The 13,430-nt window shown below is 38.9% G+C and overlaps 1 long non-coding RNA gene across 1 annotated transcript; it reads left to right on the top strand.

Moving 5' to 3' along the window:
* The first annotated feature begins 911 nt into the window (after positions 1–911).
* Positions 912–12,995, top strand: LOC309659514. Its single transcript, XR_014262851.1, has 3 exons — positions 912–1,377; positions 3,538–3,621; positions 10,070–12,995. It is a non-coding gene; the product is annotated as an uncharacterized lncRNA (long non-coding RNA).
* The last annotated feature ends 435 nt before the right edge of the window (positions 12,996–13,430 follow it).

Here is a 13,430-nt window from a genome sequence, read left to right as displayed (position 1 = left end):
TGTTTCCCTGTAATTGCATACAGTATTCTCTTTTTGAAGATCCACCTAAAAAAAATTTCACTTAAGTTTTATGAATTGCTGGGCTTCCCCTACAATGCATTTTTATCCTTTAGACATCATGAGTCATGTAATTGATTTGATGGTGTTTCCTTTATTTTATAGGCTGTTATATCAGAGCCAAATGTGTGGCAGTCAGCAGTCACAGAGACCTTAAGACATGTATTTTGTATTCCAAATTACTCATACTTTTATCTTCTTTTTAAACTTTTAAAAAATCCTTATTCCTGGTTTCCTCACTTTTAAAAGTTTATATTATAAAGAAAAAATGGAACATTATCTAACTTCCCAGAAAACTCAGTTATATGTCATATTTATACAGGCACACCTTTTTTTTATTGCACTTTGCAGATATTGCATTTTTCACAAATTGAAGGTTTGTGAAAACCCTGCATCAAAACAAATCTATTGGTGCCATTTTTCCATCAGCATTTGCTCACTTTGTGTCTCTGTGTCACATTTTGGTAATTCGCACAATCTTTCAAGCATTTTCATTATTATTACATTTGTTATGGTGATCTGTGATTAGTGCTCTTTGATGTTACTACTATGACTTGCTGAAGGCTCAGATGATGGCCAGCATTTTTAGCAATAAAGAATTTTTAACTTAAGACATGTACATTGTTTTTTGAGACATAATGCTATTGAACACTTAATAGAGTACAGTATATATAGTTACGTAAACATAACTTTTACATGCACTGGGAAACCAAAATATTTGTGTGACTCACTTTATTGCAATATTTGTTTTATTGAGGTGGTCTAGAACCAAATCCACAATATCTCTGTGGTCTCTCTCTCTCTCTATATATATATATATTTATATATATATGTATATATGTATACACATATGTATACCTGTGTGTGTATATATATATATATATATATATATAAAATTACTCTATATGTAATTGGTTAGAAAATTCAAACTGTACAGAAAGGTACAAAATAAAAATAAAAGCTTCTCACTTCTACTAAAGTCCATTTTCCCAAAGATAACCACGTTTGCTTCAAGGAAAAAAGAAAGTGTACCTGTGAGCATTTATTTATTTATTTGTTTATTTATTTATTTATGATTTTAGTGAAGCTTTTTTAAAAAATATTTATTTATTTATTTAGCTGTGCCAGGTCTTAGTTGCGGCACCCGAGATCTTTGTTGCCCTGTGCTGGATCTTTGTTGTGGTATGCAGGATCTTTGGTCGCAGCATGCGAACACTTAGTTGCGGCATGTGGGATCTAGTTCCCTGACCAGGGATCGAACCCAGGCCCCCCGCATTGGTAGAGCAGAGTCTTAGCCACTGGACCACCAGGGAAGTCCCTGTGAGCATTTATTTTAAATTACATTTATTTAAATTTACACAAAAGAGATCATACTGTACATAATTTTCTGCACCCTCTTTTTCACCTAATAATATATCTGGGAGATCTTTTGGTATCAGCATATATAGAGGGAGTACTTCTTTTTAAATGTCTCCATAATATTCTATCTTGTTAATGTATCAAAATTTACTTAACTGGTCCCCTGAATGATGGACAGTGGTCTTCTCCAGGCTTTCACTATTATAAAAAATTTTGCAATGAATGTTCCTAAACCTATATCTGGGTGAAATTTTGCAAGTAAATTCCTAGGAGTGAAATTGAGAGACCAGTTGGTACAAACTTGTAAAATTTGATAGATGTTGCTAAATTGCCCTCCAGGAAACTGGCACCAATTAACATGCCTATATATTGTATCAGCATTACCATTTCCATGTATTCCCAACATCACTGGATATCATCAATTGTTAAAATCTTTACCAAAAGGGAACTATGGTACCTCATTCTTGTTTTAATTTCCATTTATTTAATTATAATTTTCAGAATTTAAAAAATCTTTGGATGAATATATTTCTGGAACCCATTTTAAAGCCTTTTTGAATTAACGTGGACTATAAAAACTTATATGTATTTCATTTGTTAAGAACATTTAAAAAGCACTGTCCCACCTCTAAATCAGTAGTGCACCGCCGTCTTGACTGCACGTTTGAAACACCTGGGGTGCTTTTTAAAAATACCTTTTCCTGGGCCTCATCCCAGAACAATTAAGTCAGAATCTCTGGGAGTGGGGCCCAGCTTTGACATTTTTAAAAAGCTCCTCAGGTGATTCACAAATGCGACCAAGGTTGAGAACCACTGCTCTAAATGCATTATGATAGACCCTACCAATAGTATGTTTAAAATGTTTAAGACTCAAGTCCTGGATGGTATCAGCTGAATGTATAAAAGCAAAACATTTTCCAAGCTGTAATTTTTTTTTCCAAACAAGGGTCTGATATTCATAATGGTGAAGTGACAGCCCCCTTGCTCAGCCTCCATTCCACTGTATACCAATCTGTCTGGCCAGCATTTCAGTAAGAAAAGACAAACTCACACTACAAATTAATAATTGATGTGACCAAGTCACAGAGAATCACTAGCAGGATGGTGATTAATATCGTTATGATCAAAGGTGTAAGAACCGCTTCCTGTTGAGCTATGACTGTAATTGGCTCATCCTCCATGGAGAAAAAGAAAAGATTATCATAAAGAAAGAAAGCCACTGCCACCCCATGTAAAGGAGGCCCTTTAAAGTTTGCCTGTCACCCTTCAACTTCCCTGGTTCCTGTGACAAGTGTGTCACAAGCTGTCTTTTCATTTGCTGGAGCTAAACCAGGATGGATTTTTCTGCCGACTCAACAAATACCTAATAGGAGAAAAACTAGTTGGGAAATGATCCAGTTTATTGAGTCAACTTGAATTATCTATGACATCAGGAAAAGATCAGGAGAAGTAACAACAATAACTTTTTTACAAGATTTCTAAATGTATTTGCATTTTAAAATGCAAAATCAGGTAATGTGAGTGGGAAAATAATTTTTTAATTCTCATAATTCAATTGCTTTTGATTTCCTGACTCATACTAATATCTGTTTTCTCTCATTCTCCAAAGGAGCTAGATTACATTTTCAAACAAATTTGTAAATAGGCAAGAATTAGAACATAGAAATCTTTTAAAAATACTTTGAAGGATTAAAAACTAAGAAGTCACCTCTAACTAATAACTTAACTCTAAAATTATAATTTTTGAAAGAAAATATTTGGAACTTTAGCTTCTCTCTTTAATTGAACTTATTGTGTTATGATTTATGTACAGTAAACTGCACATATTTAAAGTGTATAATTCAATGACTTTGTAACAGATACACTCCTGAAACCACCACAATAATGATAAAGAACTTCTCCCTCACTCTCAAAAGTTTCCTTATGCACCTTTGCAGTCCCTGGCCTGCAGGTCGCTTCTGATCTGCTTTCTGTCTCTATAGATCAGTATGCATTTTCTTTTTGTATGAATGAAATCATACAGTGCATACTGCTTTTGTGTGGCTTCTTTTTACTCAGCATAATGTCTGTGAAACATATCCGGTTGTGCGTGTATCACTCACTCATTCCCCTTTATTGCAGAGTGCTACAGCACTGGTAGATGTGCTCCAGTTTCTTTCCCATTTACCTGATGGGCTTTGCAGTTGTTTCCAGTCTTGGACTACTGTGGGTAATGCTTTTGTGAACATTCTGGGACTAACGTTTGTATGGAAATCAAATAATATACTTGTTAATGTTAGTGTATATATCAAGCTCTAATGCGCATATATAGTTCTGTTGATTGGGGGGGGCACTTTATAAGACTCTAATACTATGATTTCCACGGAATATGAGATGGCTTTTTACTCTCCCAGACTTCACTGTCCCCAAACAAAACATCTTTCAGGTTATACACACATAGCTCTGCTGGGTGCCATTTATATCATGATCACCATCTGCTCAACTGCGTGTGGCAACGAACGTCTTTAACCAGTTCTCTTTCAGTGAGGCCAGAATATTTCCCCTTGCCTGTCCATGCCCTGATATTAATCATGATGGGTCCATCTTTCCAGAAGTCACTCCCATCACTATTCTGTCATGTTTAAGAATATTCAGTGGCACCTCTTTGCCACTTCTCCACCTGGCCCATAAAACTCCCTGTGGATGGGTCTCCACACCTAGGTAGCCAGCACATTTCTCAGAGCTCCCAGCCATGATCTGGCCATATTAATCCAGCCTCTCTGCCATCTTCACATGCCATCATCATGTCTCATGGGTGCTTTTCCTCACCCTGCTCTTTCCCTGACTAACTTTCTTCAAACTCTCTTCTGGTCCTTTCTTCAGTACCTGACTTTGTGGAGTTAGTCCTTGACTGAATTCCTAAAGTCCTGTTTTACTGTGTTGTACATCCAAACACTTGCTCTTCAGTTACTTCCATTATATATGTATAATCTCCTGAATTATATTTCAATCTCCCTAAGGTCAGGGATTGTATCATTTATTTTATATAAAATGACAAATTCATAAAATATATTGGTGCCCATGTGTTCCCCCAAACCCTTAATACTGTATAATTGTCACAATTGTCACAAACCAAACTATCTTTGACTTCACTTTGAGCATGCAAATGATTTACTTCACTTAATGTGAGATCTCTTTATTGCTCAGTGCTTAGGTAAAATGAAACAAAACTTAGCCACAAGCCAAACTCTGGCTCCCAATTTTGAATTATTGGAGCCCATCCTTGGATGAAAGAATAAAATGATTTTTACAAGAGTTTTGCAGAAACAAAGACCAGTGATGGTAAATCTTTGGAGATCTTGATGGACCTGGATCCAGCACAGGTGCATCCCATATTCAGAGAGAAGCCAGCAAGGGAAAGGAGGGAGATGCTGATATCAACAATTCTTTTTAGCAGAGTATATCAAACCTGAGAAGACTGAGTAGGCTATTTTTAAAAGCCCTTTACTTTGTGTCTGATTTATAGGCAGACACTAAAAGTATTAATAAGTAAAACTGGTACTGATCCATGAACATGATGAACTTTCAATTTCTGGAGCCACAAGGTGACAGACTGCCGTGAAGACGCTTGCATCCTCATAATATCCTGGAGGGATCCAACTTTAAAGAAGAAAACATTGGTATTTAAAATCCCAGTTTGGCATTTAACTGTGTTAAATCATTCTGTTACTTTGGCATCACTTAAATAGACTTAAAAAAAGAATTAAAAAATAGATTGTACTGCACATCACAGAAGATTTAATATAGATGCTTTAAGCCTAAGGGAAATTATGTCCTATGCAAATTGTTTCCCTGGTATTGGCTTTCTTCTGGGTCCCCTAATCTCATCTTACATAGCTATATTGATACAGGTCAAAGGGTGATTTAAAAATGACTGTATTATCATGGCAAAGTCAAGAAAAATAATGTCTGAAATAGTGTATCAATGGGGGAAATTTAATCAAGGAAAACAAGAGCTGGCAAACAGAATTGTTCCCAAACCGATTTACCAACTTATTCTTGCCAGGAAAACCAGGTGCAGTCCTTAACCACATGACTTGGGCACACCATTATAATAATTAAAATTAGAATTGTCGAAGCATGGTATAACTACTTTGGAAAAAGTTTGGCAGTATTTAATAAAGCTAAAGATACACATACTTTAATGACCCAGCAATCCATCCCTAGGTATATACCCCACAAAAACACATGACATTTGCACCAAAAACATATGAGAATGTTCATAGCAAGTAGCATTCCTTATAATAGCCTTGTGGAAACAACCCAATGTCCATTAACAGGAAAACGGATAAACAACCTGTGGTATAGTCTCACAATGGAATACCACTCAACAATGACGTTTTAGGCACATTTCAGTATGCTTGTTACATTTTAAAATGTTTTAAAAGAAAGAAAAATGGGAATAATATGTTTTAGGTTTCTTGACAAGATTATTTTTGTCCTGCACATTGTCAAGAGAATTCAACAATAAACCCATTGTTGTATTTATATGTGTGTGTATTTTTTAAATTGAAACATTACCCACTTTTAAAATTCTCACTGAAAATTTCTATTTACTCCTGTTCTCTAAGCAAAGTGATTACATTTTCCAAACAAAAGTTAATAGGCCAGGATTAAAACATAAACATCTTTAAAAAAATGAAGACTAGCCCTGTCCTTGATCCAAAGGGAAAGAAGTAAAAGTAGTGTTTGGAAGCCATCACTGGAGCTTTCCAAGGATTTACATTTCTAGACTATTCAACAGGGACCAATCTGTGAGACCATGAGCTCTTGTGTGTGCCCTTTTTTACTTAACCATTTATTTCAAATCACCTACTCCACTACTATCTATCTGACCTTCCTCTCATGGGCACCAAGCATGGAGAGTATGTGGGTCATTGATCCAATCATGGTCCTGGGAAAGGGACACTCTGAGTCCCAGGCCCAGCAGAGCTACCACCTCACTGAGCATCCATGGGCTATACTGATTCCATGTTTCCCTTTTCTCTCCATTAAGTTGAGGTCATAACCTTAGTCTGCTTTGCTGTCTCAGTATATGGAATCATTATCTCAAGGCCAAAATAATTAATTTCAATTAAAAATGTCTTCTTTTATGGGTAGATTTTAACACATTCATGAGAGAGTGTTTTATTTTTTAGCTTTTGTGTTTTTGGCATTTTCAATGATTTTTATTCTTGTATTCATCTAAAGAAACTGACTTCACTGGCTCTCTCCTTTCTCCTTATGGGTAGATTTCAACACTATGATGAAATAATTTTGTTTGGCTTCAGCTGGGTTTTTTGGCATTTTCGAAGACTTTCATTCTTTTATTCATTATCAGTGTGACTTCACGAGCTCTCCCCTTTTCTTCCTGCAGCCCCTGGAATTTTGAATTACATTTGGTGGGTGAGAGAGAAAGAGAGTATATACCTGAGCAAGAAGAAAGGAGACAGAACGAGCACAGCTGACAGTTTTATAGGTCGATGTAGTTTCAGCTTGAAAGCCTTGGCATGAGACATTATGAAACCAGAAAAAGATGTCACTTTACAACTTAAAATGATATTTTTGACTCTTTGTACACTTTTTTCAATGCTATTTATTTATGCATCAGATAGAGACACTTCTCCATTTCTTTTAAGATGAAAGTATTAATGTCAAGCTGGGAGAGATCCAAGGAAAATAAAACTTAATTATGCAGAATGGATTCAGAGAAATTACAAGAAACCATAATATTTTAATACAGAGAGTCAAGATATTTGATCTATAGAAAAATCCCATGGATCCAAAACAAGCAGGCTTAGATTTTTCTATCTATAACCATTTTTGCATTAGGGACACCTTTGAGAGTCTAAAGAAAGTTATGAATGGTACCTCACCCCTATTTGTACATAGGCAAAAAATTACATACACTATCAGGGGATTCACAGACATGCTAAAGCCCGTCCACCTATTGCAACCCTTAAGCTAAAGATCTGAAACTCTAGAGTACTTCCAGTGGATAAGATGCAGACATCGGGAGGCATCCCCTTTCCCTCCTGGCAGTTGGGACAGGTGTTTCATTAAGGCAGTTGTAAGAAGAAAGAGGAGTCACCATTTTTTCCTGCTGTGTTTTCCAGCTGTGTTGATCTGGGCTCTTCTCATCAAAAGGAACAGTCTTACTCATTATTGCTCAAGGTGAATTCATTGTGAAAATACCTGAGGAAAGTAGCAAAACAAGAATCTCAACCCTCTAGCCAGCCTCATTCAGGGAAAACTGCACAGCCAAACCTCAGGTGACATGGTAATGAGGACTCATGGGCCCTAGAGGTCATTTAGGCCCCAGAAGTCTCCAAAAATGGCTTCCTGTATCTTTTACCTCAGTTTTGCACCTGCTTGTGTGATTCTGCTACTCCCTCTACCTCCATTTTGCCCTGTGGGCCCACTGGTATCATCAGCTCACTGACCAGCTCTCCAAATGGGATTGCTTCAGGTGATCACTGTCCTCTAGTGGGAGTCTCTTAGGATTAGATTCTCTCCTCTGAGCTAATTGGCTTTGGCCACCTTTGACTTAGAAGAAGTGTCTCAGAAGGGGGCTGGGAATGGTCAGCCTTCTGAAGTTTGTCCTGCCCACCATTTTTCCCAAGGATCTCATGACACGATATAAAAATAACACCAAGTATATAACTCCAGGTATACTGTGAAGTTAGGACAAGATGAAAATAAAATTTTGCACCATGGGCTACTATATACCAGCAATGAGTCAATGAGTAAGTTTGAGATTAGAATTTTTCATATGGATAGAACATTCTGACTATGATGCCTGTGGACATTAGTGCTACACAGAATAGACTTGTGCTGAGAAGAACAATGTAAGCAAGCTTTACCAAAAGTTTTTAAAACCTTACTCTTGTGATTATAACACATCAGTACAGGTTCATCAGCGGTAACAAATGTATCACTCTGGTAATGAGAGGCTATGCATGTGTAGATGCAGGCGGTATATGGGAAATCTCTGTGCCTTTCTCTCTGTTTTGCTGTGAACCTAAAACTGCACTTGAAAAAATAAATTCTTTATAGAAAACAAATAAAGCAAAAAAAAAAACAAACCCTTATTCTAATAAAGAATGTTCACGTTGGTTATTTTTCCCCAATAGAGCACCTATTCACAACCAATAATATATCACCACTGTTTTCCTTAAAATTAAATGTTGTCCATTGAATTATACTTAGTAAGGCAAAATAATATTAAGAGTAACTACAGGGAAGTTCAGTTAGAATTTTTCCAAGTAATTTATTTGCAACAAATTTTTATGAAGTTCTTTAGGAATGGGAAAATTGTGCCTTAAATGTCCATGAGAAATGAGAGGGTTTGATTTCTGCTCCTAGTAATTTTAGCCAGCATTTCCCAGAATGTGTGCTGGAATAAAAGTTTTATGCAATTCTTAGAGGAGAAAAGAGTTCAACAAATTGAGAAATAATCCATACTCTAGCCCTCATCCTGAAGATTTATAACACCCACCAGCATATTAAAGACACTTGGAAGCCCTGAGTTAAAGAAGCCTGTTTAACTACACTTAATGCAGCATTTCCCAGTTCCCAAATGTATTTGATCATAACCTTCCTCCCATTTTTTTTTTCTAACTGTATATTAACTGCCCACAGAAATAGTGTTGTGGAAGAAATTTTGAGAAGTACTCATTTAGGTTAAAATGAATGTAACCCGTCATTGGAAAATTGCTATCATTAGTGAATAAAATTTCTAATTTGAAGTAGTATATACAGAATGTACTCACTTTCTATTAAATGTGCATTTAAAAACTTTGAAGATACAGGAAAACATCCAGCTGCTGTTATCTCTGGGTAGTGGGTTAAAGTGGCTTTTCTTTACTTTCTCCTCTCCCTTTTTCTTTTCTGTCTTTTTAAAAGTCTTTGACATAAACATTTGTTGCTTTTATAATAAGAAAAAATATGTCTAAAAGGAAAATGCCTACTGAATTTTGGGAGAGAATAACATTTAAAGTGTTTGGGTAGCGGTGGAAGTGAGTTTGGGAGAGGTAAAAGGGTAAAATGTTTCTCTTTCTTTCCCATCCTCAAACCTGTTCAGCCTGTACCTTGGCAAATGAGGCATAAGTGGGAAAATGATGAGAGAGTAAAAGTTGTTGATTCAAGTATTTCTGAGTTTTGCCCCTGTTACACTGAAAGTGCCAACTAATAATTGTCACTTACCATCTGCCTCTACAAGGATTAGGTCACTAGCCACTGCAGTCGTGATCTTCTACACCCCCTGAAAGGAGTTCAGGGTGAAGAACAGGAATGGGGCACTCTGTGCTCTGGAAAAAACTGACAGAACAGGCCTTCAGAGAGTTAGACATTTTTAGGAAAATATTTTATGGGCCCAATTTCTTGCATCTTCTCATATCGGGAAAAACACTGAAATCATTAACAGAGACATCTGCTCCCCATGACCAGCAGCAACCTTCTGCCAAATGTGTGCTTGATTGCATGTATCCCCCTTCACCAAAATCACACATATACTGACCTCCCCACTACCTCTTCAGAGAAGTTCCTCAGAGCTATTTGAAATGCTGTCTTCTGGGCCATAGTCCTCATTTTTCCCCAAATAAAACTTAACTCACAAATCTCACATTTTTATCAGTTGACTGTTTTGGTGATCAACAAAGGGACTCAGAGCAGACTTCTCTCCTTCACCTGAACACTACAAGGAATCAGAGCCTTGGTACCAGCAGAGGCCTCTTGTGCCCATCCACCTCCTCAGAGAATCCAGACAAATTTGGATGAATCTCTTCTGGTTCTCAGATTTCTCATATTGGTTGATGATCTTGAGTTTTATCTGGCGGTATATATCAGGTACCTGGTCCTGCAGTTGAAAGATACTGGGAGAGGGGCGGTACCCCACCTCGTTGAAAGCTACTGGAGGGGGCAGATGAAAGATACTGGGAAAGTACCCATTTAGTTGAAGGATACTGCGGGGGTGCTGGTTGGAAGACACTGGGGTTTGCTCAGTTGAATGACAATGAGTGGTCTTGACTGAGTGATTGGGTGAGAGGATGATCTGAGGCCTTTCCTCAATTCAGCTGACTTAATAGAATTTGTTGGGATAAAAGTAAAGATATTACATGAGAGCTTTACTCCAAAGAAGAGGGACAAGATTCCTCCCGGTTGGTTATGGCTTTCGCAGGAGACTGAGAAATTTCCTGGAGTGGTGGAGGCAGAGTCCTCATACTGTACAGTGGTTCCATAGACCCACTCATTATTTAAAAGACTTGCTCATCTGGGGATGATGTATAAGAATTAGCCATTCAGGGGCTTCTCTGGTGGTGCAGTAGTTAAGAATCCATCTGCGAATGCAGGGGACACAGGTTCGAGCCCTGGTCTCGAAAGATGTCACATGCTGTGGAGCAACTAAGCCCATGTGCCACAACTACTGAGCCTGCACTCCAGAGCCCGCGAGCCACAGCTCCTGAAGCCCGGGCGCCTAGAGCCCGTGCTCTGCAACAAGAGAAGCCACTGCAATGAGAAGCCCGCGCACCACAATGAAGAGTAGCGCCCGCTCACCTCAACTAGAGAAAGCCCGCGCACAGCAACAAAGACCCAGCACAGCCAAAAATAAAAATAGTAAATAAAATAAACAAATTGAAAAAAATACCTTTGAAAAGAAAAAATAAGAAGTGTTCATTCAGACCTAATGAAACTTTTTGCATAGCAAAGGAAACCATAAACAAGATGAAGAGACAACCCTCAGAATGAGAGAAAATATTTGCAAATGAAGCAGCTGACAAAGGACTAATCTCCAAAATATACAAGCAGCTCATGCAGCTCAATATCAAAAAACCAAACAATACAATCCAAAAATGGGCAGAAGACCTAAACAGACATTTCTCCGAAGAAGATATACAGATTGCCAACAAACACATGAAAGGATGCTCAACATCATTAATCATTAGAGAAATACAAATCAAAACTTCAATGAGGTATCACCTCACACTGGTCAGAATGGCCATCATCAAAAAAATCTACAAACAATAAATGCTGGAGAGGGTGTGGAGAAAAGGGAACACTCTTGCACTGTTGGTGGGAATGTAATTGGGACAGCCACTATGGTAAACAGGTATGCAGGTTCCTTAAAAAACTACAAATAGAACTACCATACGACCCAGCAATCCCACTACTGGGCATATACCCTGAGAAAACCATAATTCAAAAAGAGTCATGTACCACAATGTTCATTGCAGCTCTATTTACAATAGCCAGGACATGGAAGTAACCTAAGTGTCCATCGACAGGTGAATGGATAAAGACGATGTGGCACATAGATACAATGGAATATTACTCAGCCATAAAAGGAAACGAAATGGAGTTATTTGTAGTGAGGTGGATGGACCTAGAGTCTGTCATACGAGTGAAGTAAGTCAGAAAGAGAAAAACAAATACCGTATGCTAACACATATATATGGAATCTGAAAAAAAAAAAGGTTCTGATGAACCTAGGGTTAGGACAGGAATAAAGACACAGATGTAGAGAATGGACTTGAGGACACGGGGGCAGGGAAGGGTAAGCTGGGACGAAGTGAGACAGTTGCATTGACATATATACACTACCAAACATAAAATAGCTAGCTAGTGGGAAGCAGCCGCATAACACAGGGAGATCAGCTTGGTGCTTTGTGACCACCTAGAGGGGTGAGATAGGGAGGGTGGGAGGGAGACGCAAGAGGGAGGAGATATGCGGATATATGTACATATATAGCTGATTCACTTTGTTACATAGCAGAAACTAACACAGCATTGTAAAGCAATTATACTCCAATAAAGATGTTAAAAAATAAAAAAAGAGAATTGGCCATTCAGTGAGCCAAGCACTCACAGTGGTCTTAGACCACCAAAGGGAGTAACAAGACATGTAAGAGGCCCGAAATGACTCTAGGGTGATGCCTAGAGGAGTTAAGCTCACAAGCAGCACACTGGCCACCATATAATTTCATTAGTAAATTTTATCCCTGACAAATTCAACTTTAAAATGGGAAATACAGCCTCTCAAATAGAAAAACGAGGGGCCTCAGAAAGCCGACCTCCAACTAACAACTTCAGCCAGTTTTATGTATGTAAAAAACTTACACATACAAGTACTTACTTAATTGGGGATTAAAAGAAAATCTTGGCCTGAAAATGGCCAAAATGGGCTCTTTTATTGCATACACAGTTGTTAGAGAAACCTGGCTTGATAAAACATCTTTTCAGATGCTTTCTTTGGCTTGAGGGGGCAAGATGGCGGAAGAGTAAGACACGGAGATCACCTTCCTTCCCACAGATACATTAGAAATACATCTACACGTGGAACTGCTCCTACAGAACACCCACTGAACGCTGGCAGAAGACGTCAGACCTCCCAAAAGGCAAGAAACTCCCCACGTACTTGGGTAGGGCAAAAGAAAAAAGAAATAACAGAGACAAAAGAATAGGGATGGGACCTGCACCAGTGAGAGGGAGATGTGAAGGAGGAAATGTTTCCACACACTAGGAAGCCCCTTCACGGGCGGAGACTGTGGGTGGCAGAGGGGGGAAGCTTCGGAGCCACAGAGGAGAGCGCAGCCACAGGGGTGCGGAGGGCAAAGCGGAGAGACTCCCGCACAGAGGATCAGCGCCGAGCAGCACTCACCAGCCCAAGAGGCTTGTCTGCTCACCCGCCGGGGCGGGCGTGGGTCGGGAGCTGAGGCTCGGGCTTTGGTCGGATCGCAGGGTGAGGACTGGGGTTGGCGGCGTGAACACAGCCTGAAGGGGTTAGCACACCACAGCTAGCCAGGAGGGAGTCCGGGAAAAAGTCTGCAGCTGCCGAAGAGGCAAGAGACTTTTTCTTGCCTCTTTGTTTTGCGGTGCGCAAGGAGAGGGGATTCAGAGCGCTGCCTAAACGAGCTCCAGAGACGGGTGCGAGCCGCAGCTCTCAGCGCGGACCCCAGAGACGGGCATGAGACATTAAGGCTGCTGCTGCTGCCACCAAG

Source organism: Balaenoptera physalus, assembly GCF_965194825.1.
Source record: "Balaenoptera physalus genome assembly, chromosome: 4".
Lineage (NCBI taxonomy): Eukaryota > Metazoa > Chordata > Mammalia > Artiodactyla > Balaenopteridae > Balaenoptera > Balaenoptera physalus.
Note: the sequence above shows the minus strand (reverse complement) of the source record. Positions and strands in the feature narration are given on the sequence as shown.